Source organism: Choloepus didactylus, chromosome 3, assembly GCF_015220235.1.
Source record: "Choloepus didactylus isolate mChoDid1 chromosome 3, mChoDid1.pri, whole genome shotgun sequence".
Lineage (NCBI taxonomy): Eukaryota > Metazoa > Chordata > Mammalia > Pilosa > Megalonychidae > Choloepus > Choloepus didactylus.
In genome coordinates, this window is record NC_051309.1 from 175970597 (window position 1) to 175990673 (window position 20077).

The following is a 20077-nucleotide window of genomic DNA, read 5'->3' on the forward strand; positions in this document are numbered from 1 at the left end:
ACTTTATCATTTCTAAAAGCAGTATTGTCCAAAGCTGGAAGAATTTATGTCTTCTCAGATGAGCATGTGAACAAATGGAGGGAGATAAAAACTAAATTAAAAAAATGAGGTCTGATAAGGGAGCAGTCAGATAAGACAATCAAAAAAGGAACAGTAATTAAAAGTTTATTCCAGTTATAATTCAGGTTATTCTGAATTTAAGGTAGCATCACTTGGCATACTTCTGAGTCCACTCCCGAGATATTCTGTTGTTCTTATGTCTGCCTGTTTTATAGAGCCATGCAATCTCTGGCACTAGGCGGTCATCTGGATTCAGATCACATAGCAGTGAACAAATGGATAAAAGAACTTCAGAAGTAGTTAAAGCAGGAAACCACTGTGATTTTAGAATATTGAGACAAATGCTGCCATTGCTGTTAATATTTGGAAGACAAATTCTTGTAAATACAACCTTAGGTGGTTTGAAGGGGTAGTCTGTAGGAAAATGAATTGTCAAAAAGAACACACCGCCTTGATATGGGCTGCCATTGGTCCCATAGTTGTGCCTTGCCAATGAAACATCTCACCCCCAGCTGGACCTGAAGAACATTGTGCTGGGGGGTCATAGGCCAAATCACTAAGTTCCTTATTAATCCATTTCAGTGCCATCGTCTGTGCTTTTCTTCTGGCTCCGCACCATCTCAGTGTGTGCTCAAAGGTCCGGCCAAAACTCTTGATTATCTCACATCAGTTCTGCCAGACATAGGGAGTCTTTACTCAACAGATTGGAGGTTGGGCCTCAAATATGTTTAAAGAGAAAACTTTAGTTTGTATATATACTACTAGATTAAAATTGGAAAAAATTGGAAAAACAAACAAACAAACAAACAGGACTGTACAAAACAAGCAGTGAATCCCAATATTATGTATGGACTAGTTATTACAATTATAATATTTTTTCACCAAAGAATCTTTGTGGCAACAAAGGTACCATAAAAAAATTCTTCACTGAGATTTTATTTTGCATAGTTAACATAAATAATGTAAAGATGTCTTATGATTTCTCAAAAGTAATCTTCAGCTTCTTTTTTTTATCCTCTACCCTCTCTCTCTTTGTGGATTTCAAACATTCTTGCAGTTTTGGCCCTTCTATATACACATAGAATGTGTCCCTTTTAAGCAACATACATGGATCTGGTACACAGTAATTTATTTTCAAGCCATTTCAACACATGATTCATTATTTTAGCAAAGAAAATCTTGGACTTCTGAAAAGAAAATCCAATTTAAAATTCATGAATGAGGACTGAAGTCAGTTTTGATCATTTAAAAATAGAATTCAACTATGTCATTCTCCTTTGAAATTTAAGATTAAAAAGAATATTTTAACAAAATTGGTAGAGAAATGGAGGATGAATTAGTATTCTTCAATAAAACAAATACAGTGGAAAATTTGGTTCAAATCTTGAGTCAGCATTTTTTCAAATTATTATATCTAAAACTGATAGTATTTTGTTTTTATTCCATAATATAATAAAAATAAAAGCATTTAAGCATTTTTAAAGCAATGTCTCTAAAGAACATTGAACACATTATATAGTTTCATTTAAGTACTGAAATTTTTTATCTTCTATTTTATGGAATGCTTTTAAAGTGGAACATATTTGCCTAGTGATGATTTCCATAACTTGTTCTCAATAACTTAGAGGAGCAAGCTATTTACAAACGTTCACTTGAATTTTCCTCTTGTATTATTCTGTTTTAAGTAGTATCAACTGACAACATTTTATAATCTATAAATAAAATTTTAAAAATTATTAGGAGATAATACAGGAAGTGCTTTATTATTTGTTTTCCTTTAATTTCAATGTAGGAAACAAATGAAAATAATGAGGTTTGGAAAAACTAAGAATTCAAAATCACCATTAAGAATCTCTGGTGAATCTCCAGATTTAAAAATGAACATTTTAAGAATAAATTACAACATATAGATATTCTGAAACTAAGTATACATGCACACCTATGAAAACACTAAATTCAATTTTAAAATGGTCATTGAGGCATAGAATTAATCCCTTTTCATCAAAAGTGTTTTCTCCTCTTCCTGAGTTCACAATAAGTGTTCTCAGTGTTTCTTGTAGTGACACGTGGATGAATGACAGAGATTTAGCCCATGGAGAAAGAACAGAAGTGATGTATGATGCTTGCCAGCCTCGACCATGAGCTCCTCCCATAGCGGATCTTCATGTTCATTTCCTTCATGTGCTGAAGATTTCGGAGTCAGAAGATGGAAAGAATCTGACTCCCTGCATCACCACTAGGAGAACTATCATCCTTTTATGTCTTAGTGAGCAAGAAATAAACTTCTATCATATCTGAGACACCATTATTTTTTATTATTTCACCAAGCATTATTTATTTAATACAATAATATTCCAAAGATTTTTAACTATTGGAATTCAAAGAGCAATTTACAAAATACTCTAAGCCTTTAAAATAGGAAATGGATATATTTGTAAATTTTTTTGGATAATACTTTTTGTGGAAAACAGGTTTGGTTAAAGGGATATGAAGAGATGGATGAAGAAGATTTCAATGGGTCTTTTGGACCCTATTAAAATAAATTGTGTTATATAAATTTGTTTTATTTGAGAGGAGAGTAATTTTAATTACAAAAATACTAACTAGAAAGTTGTTTCAATTTTTTAGATTCTGTTGTTTCTTCTACTAGACTGAATTCTCACTGTAACATTCTATTAAATCTCTAGTACAGGGTTTAGGTATATCTAGTAAACTAATACTCAATACATTTTCTGTTGCGTGATTGAATAAATATATTTCTTTTATCTAATTGAATTTTAAATGTTATGACACTCGTTGCTATGTTTATTAGCTTTTAGAGTAGTATATAAATATTATATGCATAGAAAGAAAAAGGGGAACCAACAGACATTTGGCCTATCTAGGAACAGAGGCCAATTCCAGTAAACTCAGGTATATGCCAAAAGCTCTGGTAGTAGAAGCAAACCTTGAAGCCCAGTCCTTGATCAGTTGTCAGGTTAAGAGCCAAGGTAGAGAGGAATAAACTTTTAGGATAAGGTGCTTTGTAGACCTCAAGGGTGCTGAATTTAGAATAATAGAGTAATAATAATTTCTCCAAAGATAAAATTGGAGTAAGAGTTAAAACAGCTGCAGTCACACTAAACAGTATGAAAGAGTAGAAGTAAGTGGTATCTACCTCCAGGATTATGTTCCTGTGAATTTTATTATACCTGTAATAATAAAATCTTTAGCGAAAATGTGTGTATGTATATACATATACATTAATGCAAATTTCCTTGAAATATAGGTATACATCATATATATGTATATGTATGCCTACAAACTATTTTTATATGTTCATATATATATATATATATCTTCTAGTATTTAAGATCACAAACCCTTTAAAAATGTTAAATTTAATTAGACAACAAAATTAGGAAAATATTAATTTTTTTCATTTTGTGGGTGAGAGTTAAAAGTAAAAAGAATCAAGTAACTTTTTTCTAGGATTGTTAGTGAAGAGAAGGAATTCTGCCTAAACAATAGAAAACCAAAGGAAAAGTGGATATTTAAATTGAAAATCAACATGAATCACACTTTGATGTATGCATATAATTAGCTATGATAGTATACAATTTAAATTTATACAGATTTTTCTTCAAAATTATCTTGTTTTAAGCATTTCTTATGAATCAAAAATAATTTCCAATTTTGTTTTGATCCATCAAAAAAGCAAACACCCTGTAAATGAGAAGGAAACAAGAATCCATTTGGCTACTGTGCCAGGAGGGTCCCTAACAGCAGGTGATTACGATAAAAAACACCTTGTTGTTATATAGTTAACATCTGTGCTTTCTAAATGGTTAAGTAAATGAACATAATGGATATAGTTTTGGATTCACATTTTGCCACCTGCCTTTACACAATAGTGTACAGAGTATCTTCAATCCACAGAGCCAAAATCTCAGATACACCCTGCCAATTTCCCTTAAATGATTGCATCTATGGCAAGGAGCAAGTACATTTTGAAATTTTGTTCACAAGGAAAAAAATAATACTTAAGATTATTACAATGAAAGGCTAGGATCAGAAGACTTTTTTTTTTTTTTTTTTGAGATGTCAAGAATAGAATGAAAAGATCTCATAGAATTCCAGCAACATTTTATTGTTTTGAAGGTTTTCACAAATTACATCCTATAAATGTAAAATAAAATATAAGAATGTTTCAAAGAGGACACATTGTGAAAATAAACATGCTGCCAACTAATTTCAGAGATTTGTTTTCTGTTATGATGCATTTTTCAAGTACTAGAGTGGATAATAAGAATTAACAGTAAAGATATCTGGAAAAATTTGGGGAAAAATTAGTTGAATGTTTATTTTTTAACATTTAATTTGACCAAACTTACTTTTTTAAATTAAATATTTTAATTAAAAATGAAATTGTGTTTACAAGCATATTTTATTGGGCAGACTATTCAGTTACGAGTGAAGAAAAATAGTTCCCTTTTCTTGCTTTTCTGTTAACTTGTTTTATGACCTGTGGAAGGTACTTAAAGCATTTGAACCTGATATTCCCCATCTACAAAATGAAAGAATCAGATTTGATCAGGAACTTTGCAAACTCAAGATGCTCCCACCTTTTTCTCAAAATGCAAAATAAATTGAAAAATATCTATTGATGAAATGTTTGGAAAATAATCATTCTAGAGCCTCTCACAGAAGAGGCACCACAGACCTCAGACTTCAAGAAATCTTGCAGAAGCCCTCTACCCCCTCCCCCAAATTAAAGATTAAATCAGCATTTCCTCAAATTGTTTGACCAGGATACTTCCAAAATTTGGGGGTTAGGGGTAATTCTTAATTTGCCAGGGCTCCCATACTAAATACTGTAGACTAGTTGGCTTAAAGAACAGGAATTTATTATCTCACCATTTGGGAAGCAAGAGTCCAAAGACAAGGCACTAGCAGGCCATGCTTTCTCTCAATTTGTAGCATTCTGGTGGTAGCTTGCTAGCAATCACATGGCCATTTGTTTCTTCTGTCTCCTACTGTGTTCAAGCTTCTTTGGATATAAGGACTTCAGTCATATTTGATTAAGGCCATCTCTGATTCAATTTTGCTCCATATTAATAGGATCTGTGAAAATCCTGTTTACAAATGAATTCATACCCACAGGATGGGGTGTGAGAGGGTGGTTTAGGGCTTGAACATGTCTTGCATGGGACATGTTTCAATCACCAACAGGGTAGATCATGTATTATCATCTCTCCGCATTGCTTCTTAAGTGGAGATGTGGTGTTAAATGATACATGAGTTCCTTTAAGCTCAAAATTGCTAGGACACAGTATATTTGAAAATCATAGTTCTTATATGTTCTTGCAGGAGTCAAACTGAGACTTTCATGTCTGAGCATTGAGAAACAGTTTTTGCTATTTTTAGTCATTTTCAGAAATGTAAGTAATGGCATTTGGTTGAATATTTAAATAAAATTTTTTTCTCCTTTGAAACATAGCTCACATTAGGTCTCTGGTACACAAAATAGTAAAACCTGCCTGGTTTTTATATTGACATTTTCATCACCTGAATCATTTTTTTGGCATTGAGGAGGAGTTAATACTCCATTTGGATGTGAATTTAAGAGGCTTAAATTTCCAAGGTTTCTCTCTCTCTTGTTAGGAAGTGCAAATGTTTAATTTAAAAATGTAAATATATAAATTTTATCTTTGTTTTAATTCCCAATTTACAAAGTTACTTTATAATAAGTTTGAATTAAAACCTAATCAAATAAAAGTTCAATTTCTTTCTCATGTGTTTGAATTCTACAGAGGTTTTAATTCTAATGTGCATTTCTACAATAATTTAGTTTTGAAATGTAAAAGATGTTTAGGGCTATCTCCTAAAATAATGTATTTCATTCAGTAACTTCTATTTATATGTAATATACTTATGAGTAGCATAATCATAAAAATGACATATATACATATATATGTGCCTATATACAATATGGCACTATGAGAAAGAAAAAAGATTTTTAAGTTTAGAATCACTTCACCTATATAGAGGCAGTGGAGGGGTGGGCGAGAAACTGGTAAAAGTTAGTGACTTGTGAATTTAATAACCTTAATAAATAGTTTGGATTGTAGCAAGGGACATTGTCCAAATGGTTACTAGTGCCTCCTGCTTACTATGTCCCAGGAAACATACCTGATAGAAAGAATATCAGAAAATTCCTACATATAAATAAACCACTGTAATAAAATGTGATAAATATGATGACAGTTTTATGCATGGTGTGTGTTTGCAAAGCTTGAGTGTCCTTCAGATAAGAGATGGCTAACCACGCTCTCTGGGCAGGGGCAGAATTCATAGATGACATGAAAACTAAACTGAAAAAAAAATGATATGAAAAATAGAGTAGTGTGGCGGTATGCTTTGTGAGGAGAAAGGATCATACCAGACAGAAAAAAATTACAAGTGAAAAGCATGGAGTTGAATGCTATTAAGAGAGGTTGCTGGAGCTGCATATAGTTCATCATTCTTCAAGGAGAGGCTGCTGAGGGGGTCCAGTGGGAGGTGATCTAGACAAAGAGGCCTTACATGCTCTCCTTGATATCTCCAAGTATCAAGGAGGCTATTTTGAGTAAGGCTATTGCATAATCAAATTTGCATATTAATAAAAAACATTCTGGCAGTGGTGTCGAGAAGGCTGTTGAGGAGAAATAGTTAAGATATTACAAAATTCTGGATTTAAATTTTTTCAGATCCTAAATTAAAGAGAGTAAAGATTTAAAGGAGGAGATATAATAAAGTGATATTTAAGAAGACAGAATTTTTAACACTCTCAGATAATTTCCTTTACTACTGATCTGAACAATTCAGTGGATTTTTATTCCACTCTTTCATACGGGAAATAAAGGAGGAGGTGCAGTTTTTGCAAAAATATAATGAGTCAGTTTGGATCTATTGAGTTTGAGACATCCAGTTGGAGATAGTAAATATATATTTCGGTCTATGAATCTGGAAACTCAGGACAAATTTTCAAGGTAACCATAGGGATAAGCATAATTTATTGAAAAGAGTGTGTAAAATGGATAGAAAATACCTAGGAACATCACCAGAGATGATCTTTAGGTATCCAGAGAGTGTATTATGTGGCCTTAAGGCCAAGGGACGAGAAATGGGAGCCTATAAAAAAGACTTACAAGACATTGGTCAAAGAAGTAATGTGGGAAATTTAGAAAGTACTACTGTTAAGAATTTCGACATACATGAGATGCTCAAAAATATCAAATACCATAAGAAATAAGTTAAATATGTCTGGAAAATGCCTATTATGTATGATAAATAATAGGAAGCCACTGAAATTAAGGGAAGGAGTGTCAGTGGGTTTGGGGGAGCAGATGGCTCTGCGTTAGTTTGAGGTGAAGAGACAGCAAGGAATTTGAAATAATGAAATTAGACAAGGCATGTAAACTAGATAAAGCACTTAAATATCCTTAGGATATCACTAACTAATCTGTAAGGTCTTTTCTATTCTCTGTATATCAATAGTTTGTGAAAAGAGGAATCTAATTAAACAAACCCAAATCCTAGAAATACCATAAAACAAAAGAAAACAAAAAGCCTCTATAAATGTTAATTTTCACTGTGGCTTTGAATAAGTCTAAAAATACATTCTACGGAGCATTAAGTGAATGCATACTCTTCATGATATATATCATAGCCTCTTCTCTGCTCGCAGAAGCAATGTTGACTCACTTGAAATTATGGTTATAGCTTAATTTATAAAACACCTATATTTTTTACTTTCAGGGGCAATATTATAATTATAATATATTATTATGAAAGTTATAGACTATTAACCACTGAAGTTGATCGTTTTATATTCTTAAAAGGCTTGTCTTCATTACATGATGTATGTTATTTTTCCTTTGTTACATATGGGCATAGTCAGCATACTATATCCAGGATTTATATAAATAGAGAGTAATGGTAGCTAATTATGCAAGAGAAAAAGTCAAACTAAAACTAAAGCAAAAACAACATGCAAGTAAGCAAGAAAACAAACAAACCCACCAAAATAATACTACCTTGTATTACCAAATAATAATTACTAACTAATTATTTAGTAATTATTACTAAATAATAATAAAGATGGATGTCATGTGTGTCTGTCACTCTGTAACTCTTAAGTATGCAAAAATAAAGCCTTGACTTTATATTGGATTTTTTCCTTATTCCTAAATTTCATCTATACATAAGAATATCAACAGATGGCGATATCAACAGATGGCATTGATGAACATGAGCTTCCTTTGTGATGGTTGTTACCTATATTCAAACACAGTCACTGAATATGTAGAAAAGAATGTGAATTACAAAACATTATTTCCTCTAAAATAAACTCTAGTTAGAATAACTAAATATCTGTATATGAAAATTTAGTTTGAGATAGATAAATATAAAAAGTCAGAAAAATAGAATAGATTTGGGGTGATACAGAGATGTTGAGGAAATGCTACTGTAAGAATCATAAGGTATTATGAACTTAATAGGGTAATGATTATTGCACCAAAAAGGGAATGGATGTTAATGATATAATAAAGGAAGCACTGTTTCAGAATTCAGTGATGATTATTAGCCACATGTACAAGGGGTGCTACTGGATGCTCTTTCAGTGCTAACATGTCATTGTAGTACATACACTCTTCATGATGACTACCCTGTATGGTCACTCATCCAGAGTGAAAAACCAAAATACAGAAGAGGCCCAGTCTTGACACTTTTGAAGGAAATGGAAGAATGCCTTCGGTTCTTAACCTCACTCTCTTTCTCCAAGCACTTCATGTCACAGACTAACAATTTTTAATTCAATTGCTTTTATTTGTTCATTTTTATTTCAGTGTGCAAATTTTGAAACTCCAAGGGAAAAATTAAAGGAATGAAATGGAGCAAAATCTCATGTTAGGACATGTTTTTTTGTTGTTGTTGTTGTTGTTTTTTTTAAATCTTCATTTTATTGAGATATATTCACATACCACACAGTCATACAAAACAAATCATACATTCGATTGTTCACAGTACCATTACATAGTTGTACATTTATCACCTAAATCAATCCCTGACACCTTCATTAGCACACACACAAAAATAACAAGAATAATAATTAAAGTGAAAAAGAGCAATTGAAGTAAAAAAGAACACTGGGTAACTTGTCTGTTTGTTTCCTTCCCCTATTTTTCTACTCATCCATCCATAAACTAGGCAAAGTGGAGTGTGGTCCTTATGGCTTTCCCAATCCCATTGTCACCCCTCATAAGCTACATTTTTATACAATTGTCTTCAAGATTCATGGGTTCTGGGTTGTAGTTTGATAGTTTCAGGTATCCACCACCAGCTACCCCAATTCTTTAGAACCTAAAAAGGGTTGTCTCAAGTGTGCGTAAGAGTGCCCACCAGAGTGACCTCTCGGCTCCTTTTGGAATCTCTCTGCCACTGAAGCTTATTTCATTTCCTTTCACTTCCCCCTTTTGGTCAAGAAGATGTTCTCCGTCCCATGATGCCAGGTCTACATTCATGTTAGGACATGTTTTAACAGCACAGACATCATGTTACTACTGGCTATTTGTATAAAATGTACTTTATTACCTTGAAGCTTCAATTGTGGATTACTTTACATTTTTAGAGAAATAACTATTTTATTTTAAAATAATTTATTTTCTCACAATACAGTTCTTTTGCATTTTTGTGCTATGAAAAGATACAAAAGCCAAAAATACACAAAACAAATTAATAAATGATCATCTTAATTCTTCTTTTAGCATAAATAAATGGGAAATTCATTATAGAAATAGCATTTGGAGAAGAGAAGATGGTTTTGTAATTCTTAAAATTCATATTGAACAACGTTCTGTACAGCTGATAATAAAAACAAATCTCATACTGTGTTTTGACAATTCTCTTCTCCTTTAAGAGGAGGAAAATTCTACATTTTGTATGAATAATTTTACTTTCCACCATATATCTAACAGGATTTAGTTGAGGAAATAGAAAAAATGGTTAGAATAATAACAGGTTTATCATTTGTCTCAAAAAACAGAAGGCCTTATGTAGAAGGAAAATCCATTTCTCTGATTTTTTATTCAGACTTCTGGTTTGTTGTACTTTGGCATCAAACATTTGTCACCAGCAGTGAAGGAAGAGAAAGAAAGAAAATAAAATGGAGAGCTAGAAGAGGTTAAAGGAGAATGAAAACATATATAGAGAGAAATAGAGCAAATAAGTAAAAACAAGAAAAAACAAAACCACAGAATGGGAGGGAGAGAAAGTTAATCCAAGAAAAAAGAGGAATAGAGAATAAGAATAATTTATGGCTCTTCAATATTTTCAGAAATTAAAATAGGTCAGAGAAGAATGAAAAAAAAAAAATAACAGAAATTTAAAAGCCTCCTGATACAAAAAGATGGAAGGTTTTGTTTCATACACACACATACACACATATACATAAATCTATATTCAACACTACCTTCCACTGGAGTAAAACTATTGTCACATTTCAAAAGGAGGAAGTTGCTTTACTCTTTAGCTCCTGCTGAACAAAAAACTTAAAGTTAATCCATATCATGTTTGTTGTTGTTTTAAACTGCAGATATATATGAAAAATAGAGATGGGGAGAAACTAGTCATTTTTCACTGCTTCTAAATGTGGATAATACATTTTTATCATAGTGATTTTTAGCAGGTCTCCAGTACAAAATTCAGGTTTCTTCCTGCACCCACATGAAAATATCTACTATTATTGGAAGGGGTCCTAAGAGAGAGTTTTATCTTCCTTTAGACTCAACCTCAGTTCAATAAAGAAATTGTAACCGAATTCTTCTTTACATGTAGTCATCTTTAGCTTTGGAAATGCATGAGGACATCATTAAACTATATCCTGAAGTTTGGACAACCTCCTCACTACTGCTGAAAGTACCTCATTTTCTGTGTTCCTTCTATTATCATTTCTTGCTGGAGCCAGCTCATACCAGATCAAGATAGTCTATTGTGTACATCTCTTCCCAATTCTGGGTTCATTTGTAGCATAAAATTGGTCATGATGAGTATTTCCACCAATGAATGCGACAAAAGCTAAAAAGCAGGACTTCTCCCTACCCCATTCTGACAACCAACAAAGTGTTGCTTGCACTTTACTAGTCCTTATCACTCTGAGATTTTAATCTCCTTCCAAACTTTATTCCAAGATTGGGCCAACATTTTCTTTATTTAAACATGTCGACATGAAATTTTCCTTAACTAACAGATAAGGAAAGAACAATCCCCTAGTCTAATTCATTCTGCAATTAAATTTCTCACAATTCTCTTCTCCGCTTGTCAACTTTGAAAATGTTTCCATGTCCAACACCCTCCACCTCCACCACCCTTGTACTGATGATGATTATGAAACCACCTTTCTACATTTACTAATTGTCAACTGAGGACAACTGTAGTGTGACAATTAGTGACCATGGAGCCACATGTTTTTATTTTTCTTTTCAATTTAAATTGTTTTTGAAATAATTGTAGATCCACATGAAGTTATAAAAAATTATATGGAGATTCCTTGCACTGTGTCCGTTTCCACCAATGGAAACATTTTGCAAAATTATCATATGTCATAACCAGTACCTTGACCCGGATAAAATCTACTTATTTCATTCAGATTTCCCCAGTTTTATTTGGACTCCTGTGTGTGTGTAAATTCTATACAATTTTACTACCTTTATGGGTTCATTTATCTACCACCACATTCAATTCCAACAAACAGCTATCCCTGGGGTTGCCCTTTTTTATCACACCCACATCCTTCCTCTCAACTGCTTTCCAAACCTAAGTTTTGGCATGCACTACTGCCCTTCATTTCTAAAATTTCATCATTTCACAGAGTTAAATAAATTGAATCATACAGTATGTAGCCTTTAGGAATTGGATTTTTTTTTTTATCAGAGATTTTCCCAGGTTGTTCCATGTATGAGTAGCTCCTTCATATTTATCGCATAGTAGTAACCCATGGTATGCCTGGACCACAATTTCTCCTGTCATTTACGTGTTGAAAGGCATCTAAGTGTATACAATTGTTCACTATTACAGATAAAGCTGCAGTGAAAATTTATTTGTATGTGGGTTTCTGTGTAAACATAATTTTTCATTTCTATGGGTTAAATGTCCAAGAGTTGAATAGTTCAGTCAAATAGGAATTATATGTCTAGCTTTAAAAGAAACTACAAGACTATTTCACTTAATGGCTGTAATATTTTACATTCCCACAAACAATGTATGACTGATCTGGCTTCTCTTAAATCCTCACCAGATTTTGTGGTTGTCAATATTTTTCATTTTAATCATTCTGATATAAATGCAGTAACATCTTATTGTGGTTTTAATTAACATTTCCCTGATGGATAGAGATATTGAACATCGTTGCAAGTGCTTATTACTGTTGACTTGAAACATTATATATTCCTGGTGAATTGATCATTATCATTTTATCCTTTTTTGTCTCTAAAATCTATTTTTTTCAGATATTTATATAGTCACACCTGCTTTTTTGAATTATTATTTTCATGGTACATTTTTTTCCACCTTTCTAATTTCAACTCATGCATAGCCTTGAATTTGAAGTGAGTTTCTTGTAAACTCTTGGGTAGTGTTTTCTGGTTGTTTTTTTTTTTTTAACCTATCCTGCCAATCTCTATGTTATGATTGGAATATTTAGATCAATTACATGTAAGGTAATTATTAATATGTTGATGCTTAAATCTGCCATTTTATTACTTAATTTCTATTTGTGTCCTCTGGTTCTCACTGTTGTTTATTTCTCTTTTTTTTCCTTCCTCCAGGTTACTTGAACATTTTTTGGACTTGAATCTTGATTTGTTCATAGTGTTTTTGAGTTTATCTCTTTTTATAATTTTCATAGTTGTTCCTCTAGGTGGTATATTTAGGTTCATATATATAAATAAAAGTTCATAAATAAATAAATATATTAAAGTGTATATCTTATAAGAGTCTTCTTGCATCAACATGTTACTACTTCAAGTGAAGTATGGAAATCTCATCTCCATTTAATTTCCTTTATCTTCCCAACTTTTAAGTATTATTTTATTTAGTATCAGATGGTGTCATAATTTTTGTTTCCATATCAAATATGATTTATAAATTTCATTGGAAAAAGATAGTCTACTATATATACTTATATTTATTCTCTATCCATTGTTCATTCTTCCTGATGCTCCAAGATTCCTTCTTTTATCATTTCCTTTCTTTGAAGAACATTCTTTAGCCAACCTTAAAGAGTGTGTCTACTAGGGACAGTCTGACTTTCCTTTGGAAATGTTTTCATTTCTCCTTCAATTCTAAAGGAGAGTTTAAATGATATAGAATTCATAGTTGAATTATTTTCTTTCAGGACTTGAAAAATATTGTGCCGCTTCCTTCTGACTTTGATGCTTCCAGGTAATAAATCTGTTTGTTTTTTTCCCTCTCTTTGGCTGAGGTATCATTACTTTCTGGCTGCTTTCAAGTTTTTGTTGTTGTTGTTTTTTGTTTTGCCTTTTTTTTGGGGGGAGGGGTATATTAGTTTTCAAAAGATTAATTACAAAGTGTAATGGAATTCTTTGGGTTTATCCTCTTTCGAGTTCACCCAGCTTCTTGAATCTGTATATTTGTGTCTTTCATCAAATTTGAGAAGTTCGTGGCAATTATTTCATCAAAACTATTCTTGCAGCCATGTTTTCTTTCTCGTCTCCTTCTGGGACTGAGGTGATAAGAATGTTTCATCTTTTCTTACTATCACATAGGCCCTGAGTTTCTGTCCATTTTTATTTTTCAATTTATTCCTTCTCTGTTTTTTTCTCTTTCCATTGAATGAATGCCATTGTTCTGTCCTCAAGTTCAGTGAATCTTTCCTCTGTCATCATGATTCTTCTATAGAACTCATCGAGACAGAATATTTTAGTTCCATTATTGTATTTTTCAATTTTATAATACCCTTTTTTTGAGTCCTTTTTATAACATTTATTTATTTCCTTAGATTTTATGTTGTTTCTTTTTTTCAAGAAGGTTTGTAATTGATTATTGAAACATTTTATGATAGCTGCTTTAAAATTCTTGCCTAACATTTATATTTTCTCTTAATAGTATTGAAATGCAGTTGATAGTTTAAAATAAAGTATTGTGGGGTATATTACAAAGTAAATATGAAATATACAGAGTGGCCAGATTAAAGAAATAAGGTAGCTCATTATTTTTGAATTTCAGACAACCAATACATGATTTTGCACTGGAAATATGCCCTATGAAGTCTGTGTGCTCATTTTTACATTCTAATTCTAGTGGCCTCACTAATTACAATAATAAAACAAAGGTTGGGAGCAAAATATTATTGTTTTACAATTGTTATATTTTATTCAAGTAGTGCCTTATGTCTAAGTATACTGTCATAACTTAAAAATGCACATTGAAATCCACAGCACAATCATAAAAGAAAATGGAGGTTTAGCAAAATAGCAAATAGAAGAAATAAAATAAATGAAATGCTAAAACAAAGACAGAAAAAGATGGCAGAAGAAATAAACAGCAACAAAAATGATAGGAAAACTAGAAAACAAATAGCAAGATGGTGCCTTAAACTCAAACATGTCAATAATTATATTAAATGTAAATGAACTAACCAGTCCAAAAAGAAAAAAAAAAAGAGGGAGGTTGTTAAATTGATTAAGAATGATCCAATTACTGCTACCGGTAAGAGGCAAATGTTAAATACAAAGAAAAATTTAGATTGAAAAGAAAACAATGGAAAATGGTATAACATATATGCAGTAAGCATAAGAGAACTGGTGAAATTATATATATATATATATATATATATATATATATATATATATATATATATATATATGCGCTTATATATATATTAAGCAAGTATATTTTAGGATAAGGAGTATTATGAAACTAATAGGAAAAGGCATAACACTAGTTCATATCAAACGTTTCAAACACTAAAGCAAAAACTAAAAGCTAACAGAACTAAAGAGAGAAATAGCCAACAATAGCAATCCTATTTGGACATGTCAACACTCTTCTTTCCAAAACTGATGGCACAACTAGCCAAAAATAGAGTAAGGATTTAAAAGATATGAATAGTACGATCACCTAACTTGATATAATTGGCATTTATAGACTATTATATCAAACAAAATTATTTTCAAGAGCACATAGATTTTACTGAAATAAACAATGCTAGTCTATGAAAGAAATCTCAATAAATGTTCAGGGCTGAAAATCATAAAATGTGTTTATTCTGATCACTATGGAATTCAATTAGAAATCATTAAAAATAAAATATCTGGGACGACCCCCACTAATTGGAAATTAAACACATATTAATATAAAATATAGGTCAAAACAAAACCCAAAAGTAAAATTAGGAAACACTTCAAAATGAATGGTAATGAAAATAATAAAAAATTTACAGGATACAGCTACCATTGAGATTATAGGGAAAAACTGGATCTTTAGATATATACGAGGTAAAAAGGGAGTTTAAATTTTCAATGATATAAATCCATCTTAAGAAGCTAGGAAAAAAGCAAATTTAACTCAAAGTATATAAAAGGAGGGAAATAATAAACGTAATAGCAAATATCAACAAAATAGAAATCATATAATAGAATTTAAGATGCAAAAGTTGTTTCCTTGAAAGCACCAATAAAATTATGAATCCCTAACAAGATCAGTTTAAAAATAAATAAAAGCTGAGCAAGAGTGAGAAAACAGAAAATACTGATATTTAGGAAAGAGAGAGGGCATTATACAAATCCTATAAACATTTTGGTAATAAGGTGTTATTATGAACAAAGTGATTCGGTTGGTCTCCTTATCTACCTATCTAAAGTATCTGTTATTTTCTGTATGGAAATTTATGTCATAACGTTTATTTTTCAATGTCTAATAAAGTTGTCTTTTATTTGGATTAAAGGTAAACAGAACATTTAAATGACAAGATATCTGTTCTCAAGACTCAACCTCAGTTAGTAGTCTCAAACCCTGTTAATGTCAGCAGAAGTAAGCAGTAGTGTTAAGTGAGAGCTCTTTGGGTAATCCTTGAATTTACTCTATCTCCTCTAGGATGTTTCTCTATAATCTCACTCCACAGTAATCTGCGTATTCTGGCAATTCTAACATTACAAATTGCCCCAACAGCATTGTTAAAATTACTGTGTGGCATAAACTCGGCACCAAACATCTTTGTTCCTCATTTTGGGTCATATTTTTATTTCCTGTACTGGCTGTCCACAGTTTCATCTTTCAGATTCACTCTTGACTTGTATGGATAACTTCAAGAAGTTCCCCTGCCTTCTGGCTTCTGACTGAGTTCAGATAAAGGGGAACACAGCCAAGGAGCAGGGAGAGTGTTACTGGAAATATATATCCCCCCTCCCCTCCCCATTTTGTGCCCACTGAGGACCCTGGCTGTATCCCGGGTCCTAACATCGCATATCCTGTTCTTAGGGGATCCTCCTCACACAGCTTTCTCAATGTTCAGGTGAATTGTCACTTCCTATGCCTTTTCAGGCCTAAAATTGAGACGGGGGACTTGTTACCAGGCCCTGCCCACAGTACTCTACACAGTCCCTTGATTACATTACCCTCAAATTGGCTGAGGTGTATGTGCCATTCTTTTCCTGCTTGGACTCTGATTTATGCAGTTCTTTTATTGATAAAAAAAACATTCTAAAGGGAATCTTAAAAAGCAACAAATGGCAAATTATTGTGGAGAAGAGAGATAATAGCACTATTATTAGTTTCTTAGACATGTCTCATAAACATTTTGTACAAAATATATTGATGACATATATTCATAGGGACAAAGCAGCCCAGATATTTGAGGTGGGCATGAATATCTTCCACATTGCCCACAAACAAATTGTGAAGGTAGGAAATGCCATCTAAGTATGCATTCTTGTCTTCTATGAGTTAAAACTTTCTAGGTTTTATTTAGCAGAAGATTACCTAATTACTCTAAAATAAATGAGGAAATACATTATTATATATGCATCTTTATGTGATAATACTAAAATTATCCTTTAAAGTCAGTTTCATTTTTCATATGTAAAACATATTCTAAAACTTTCTTATATAATATTTGGGATGAAAGCCCCGTAGATGAGCATGTGTGACACTTTTTATTTAGTAAACAAGTATTTATTGAGCAGTTTCAGGAAGATGATGATGTATTGTTAAACAGAAGAGTAAAGTTCCCTATTATCACAAAAAATATACTAAGGTGAGAGGAGACAGGTGATTAATAAACAACTAAATAGATACATAAAATCATAGGTAGTATTAATGCAAGCTGTTAACAGGAAAATTTATGTGGGATGTATATGGGAACTCTATGTTCTATGCAATTTTTCAGTAAACTTTAAACTTCTCTAAAAATAAACTTTATGAAAAAATCTTAGGTAGTATTAAATACCTAATTAGGTAGCATTCATTACTGTTCCTAAGCCTTTTAAGGGAGTTATTTTAAGAGCATAAAGGAGACCAGTGCAGTGGAAGTGTAGTGAATAAGAGCATATTTAATTTTTTATTGTTTGCTCTGCTCGTTGTCTATTCAATAACTGTCTTTGATGCTGATGAGGCTTTGGCATACACTATATGGGAGCAAAGAACTGTTCCTGGTTGCATGTTTGTACAGGGTTGATTGTATGTTGGCACTGAAGGATTTGAGGCTGCCTTTACAGTGAGCTTCAGGGAAAACATTAAGGGGTTTCTTCAGAGTGGAGCGTCAACTGAAGGACTCCAGCTGAGCTAGGAGACCTTGTGACATCAATATAAATAACTGCAAATTGACAGCTGGTGCCAAATAATCAAAAACAGGTGGCTAAATCTGAACTGAATTGTGATGATGATTATTGTATTTTGAAAGTACAGCCTGCGAACCTTTTCTGGGCATAATCGGGAAAGCTGTTTGCATTCTAAATGCTATAGGCTCATTCCAACCTGTATCTTGACTTCACCAAGCATACTCCCATGTTTGCTTATATAATTTCAAGCATCTGTTCATATATACAGTTTACTTACACATTATGAAGAAACAACTAAGAGCCCAAAAGTGCTCTTCTATAAATGAATCCCAGTATAAGCATTCTTTCAGGTTACTAATCAAATTACAAATGATCTAAAATAAAACCAAATTATCGTCACCTAAAATAAACTTTATATCTCTTTATGTTTGGTCAATGTGCTACTTAATAATATGCTATTTGATAATTACCATCTGTTTTATTTCAAGTCCATAAAATCTGTTCTAACATCTAACTTTGAACTTACCTCTAATTAATATTATTATATTTAAAAATAACGCATTCCTTTAACAATGGCTTATGTCTCCTAAATCTTAAAGCTATTTGAATTCTCTTCCCTGGCAAAATATTTTTCTATTAAAGCAAAACAATAAGCAAATTGCTTTTATTGATTTTTAATAAATCCAGTGGCTTTTTAATATTATTTCTTCTTTCCCTTAGGAATTACAAGTAGCCATTTCATTAATGCTTCCAATAATTGTTTTACTTTGAAGTTCAATCTGTTCAAATGTCATTATAATAAAACACAGACACATGTCATATAACATGACAATCCTTTGAGACCTTATCCCTTTGATCTATCATGAATTCAACAGAATCACTAGTGCTCTCAATAATTCTTTAATTCTTTAAAAATATCAGAGTAATCTGAATACAAATTCCCTAACTTGATTGTGTTTGCTCCACTATAAATTTTTAAATATTTTGATTATTCAATGTGGTTTAATATTTCTTTCTTAAAATTTCTAAGATATTGTGATATAAGTCCAAATCTTTATTATTTGTTAAATAGTACTAGTTTCCCAGAAGCCTCCTTACACATTTCGTGGGTTTACACTCATATTGTTCAGATAAACTCTGTTATGCTACTTATTATTCTAGTTACAGGTTATTAAGAATTAGATGATAAAGTTACTTGAAAGTTGCTGCTTGATTTACCATTAAAGATTAGAATAAAAAAAAAAAAAAAGCAACAATATTCTTATGAGTTCAACCAAGCGATACACTTTCTTTCCTGAGTTTAAATGTTCAGGTATGTGGATTTCAGGAAAGAGAAATCTAATGTATTTTACTATTATTTACTTAGAGATGAATGTACTTCTTAAAATTATAATGATTGATGGCTAAATATGTTTAAACCTTTGTAAAAGCATTTCTTTGTCCTTGAAATTTTGTTGTAACTTGGGCTGTTGCTTTTCTCTAATTGTGCCATCTCTCCCACTACGGGAAGGTAATGCACTCTTAAAACAGACATGACTGTTGTACATCTTTTCAGGCTCCAGAGCACTCAAGAGCTACCTTCCAAGGCACCTTATAAGCCACACTGGAAAATCAATCTCATTCTTTAATAGACCATTGCATTTGTGACTACAAATGATATTACATAGGTTCTTCACTCATCTTATTCCCCAAGGAAGGAAAGAGATCTAACTTAAAGGCAAACATATTTACCACTGCTGGACATATTTGAAAATTGTGCTTTAGGATCCAAAGTAAGAAATCAAGACATGTTCACAACAATCTTTAGCTGAGATTTACAATATGACCCATTATTTATTTATCTTCATAAATTTGTTATTTATCCTTTGGAGATATCTTTACGTGTTTTATCTGAAGTTAAAAACAGTGCACTGTGTGTAAGTATGTGTGCATATGTGGACAGGCAGACCAACATAAAGTTTGTGGTCCTCAATGTAATTATCATTGGAGTAATCTTCAAATTACTTTCTATAATCAAGGAAAAATTTTCACAGGTATATTTTAAAACATTCTATATTTCCTAAAGTTTATATATGCATAAGTATCTGTTGAAATTTGTGAGATTTTATTGTACATTAAAACTATATAATCATATAAGCAGCAATTTCAAGTAGATTGTGTATTATTAGCATTTGACACATAAAGAATCTGAAGTACTGGAA

General features: G+C 31.8%; 1 protein-coding gene and 1 pseudogene across 2 annotated transcripts in view; both read right to left on the reverse strand.

Moving 5' to 3' along the window:
• FSTL5 (follistatin like 5) overlaps nucleotides 1-20077 on the reverse strand; it is an 838269-nt gene that overhangs the window by 482374 nt on the left and 335818 nt on the right. The gene's annotated exons all lie outside the window — the stretch shown is intronic.
• Nucleotides 209-648, reverse strand: LOC119529984 (annotated as a pseudogene).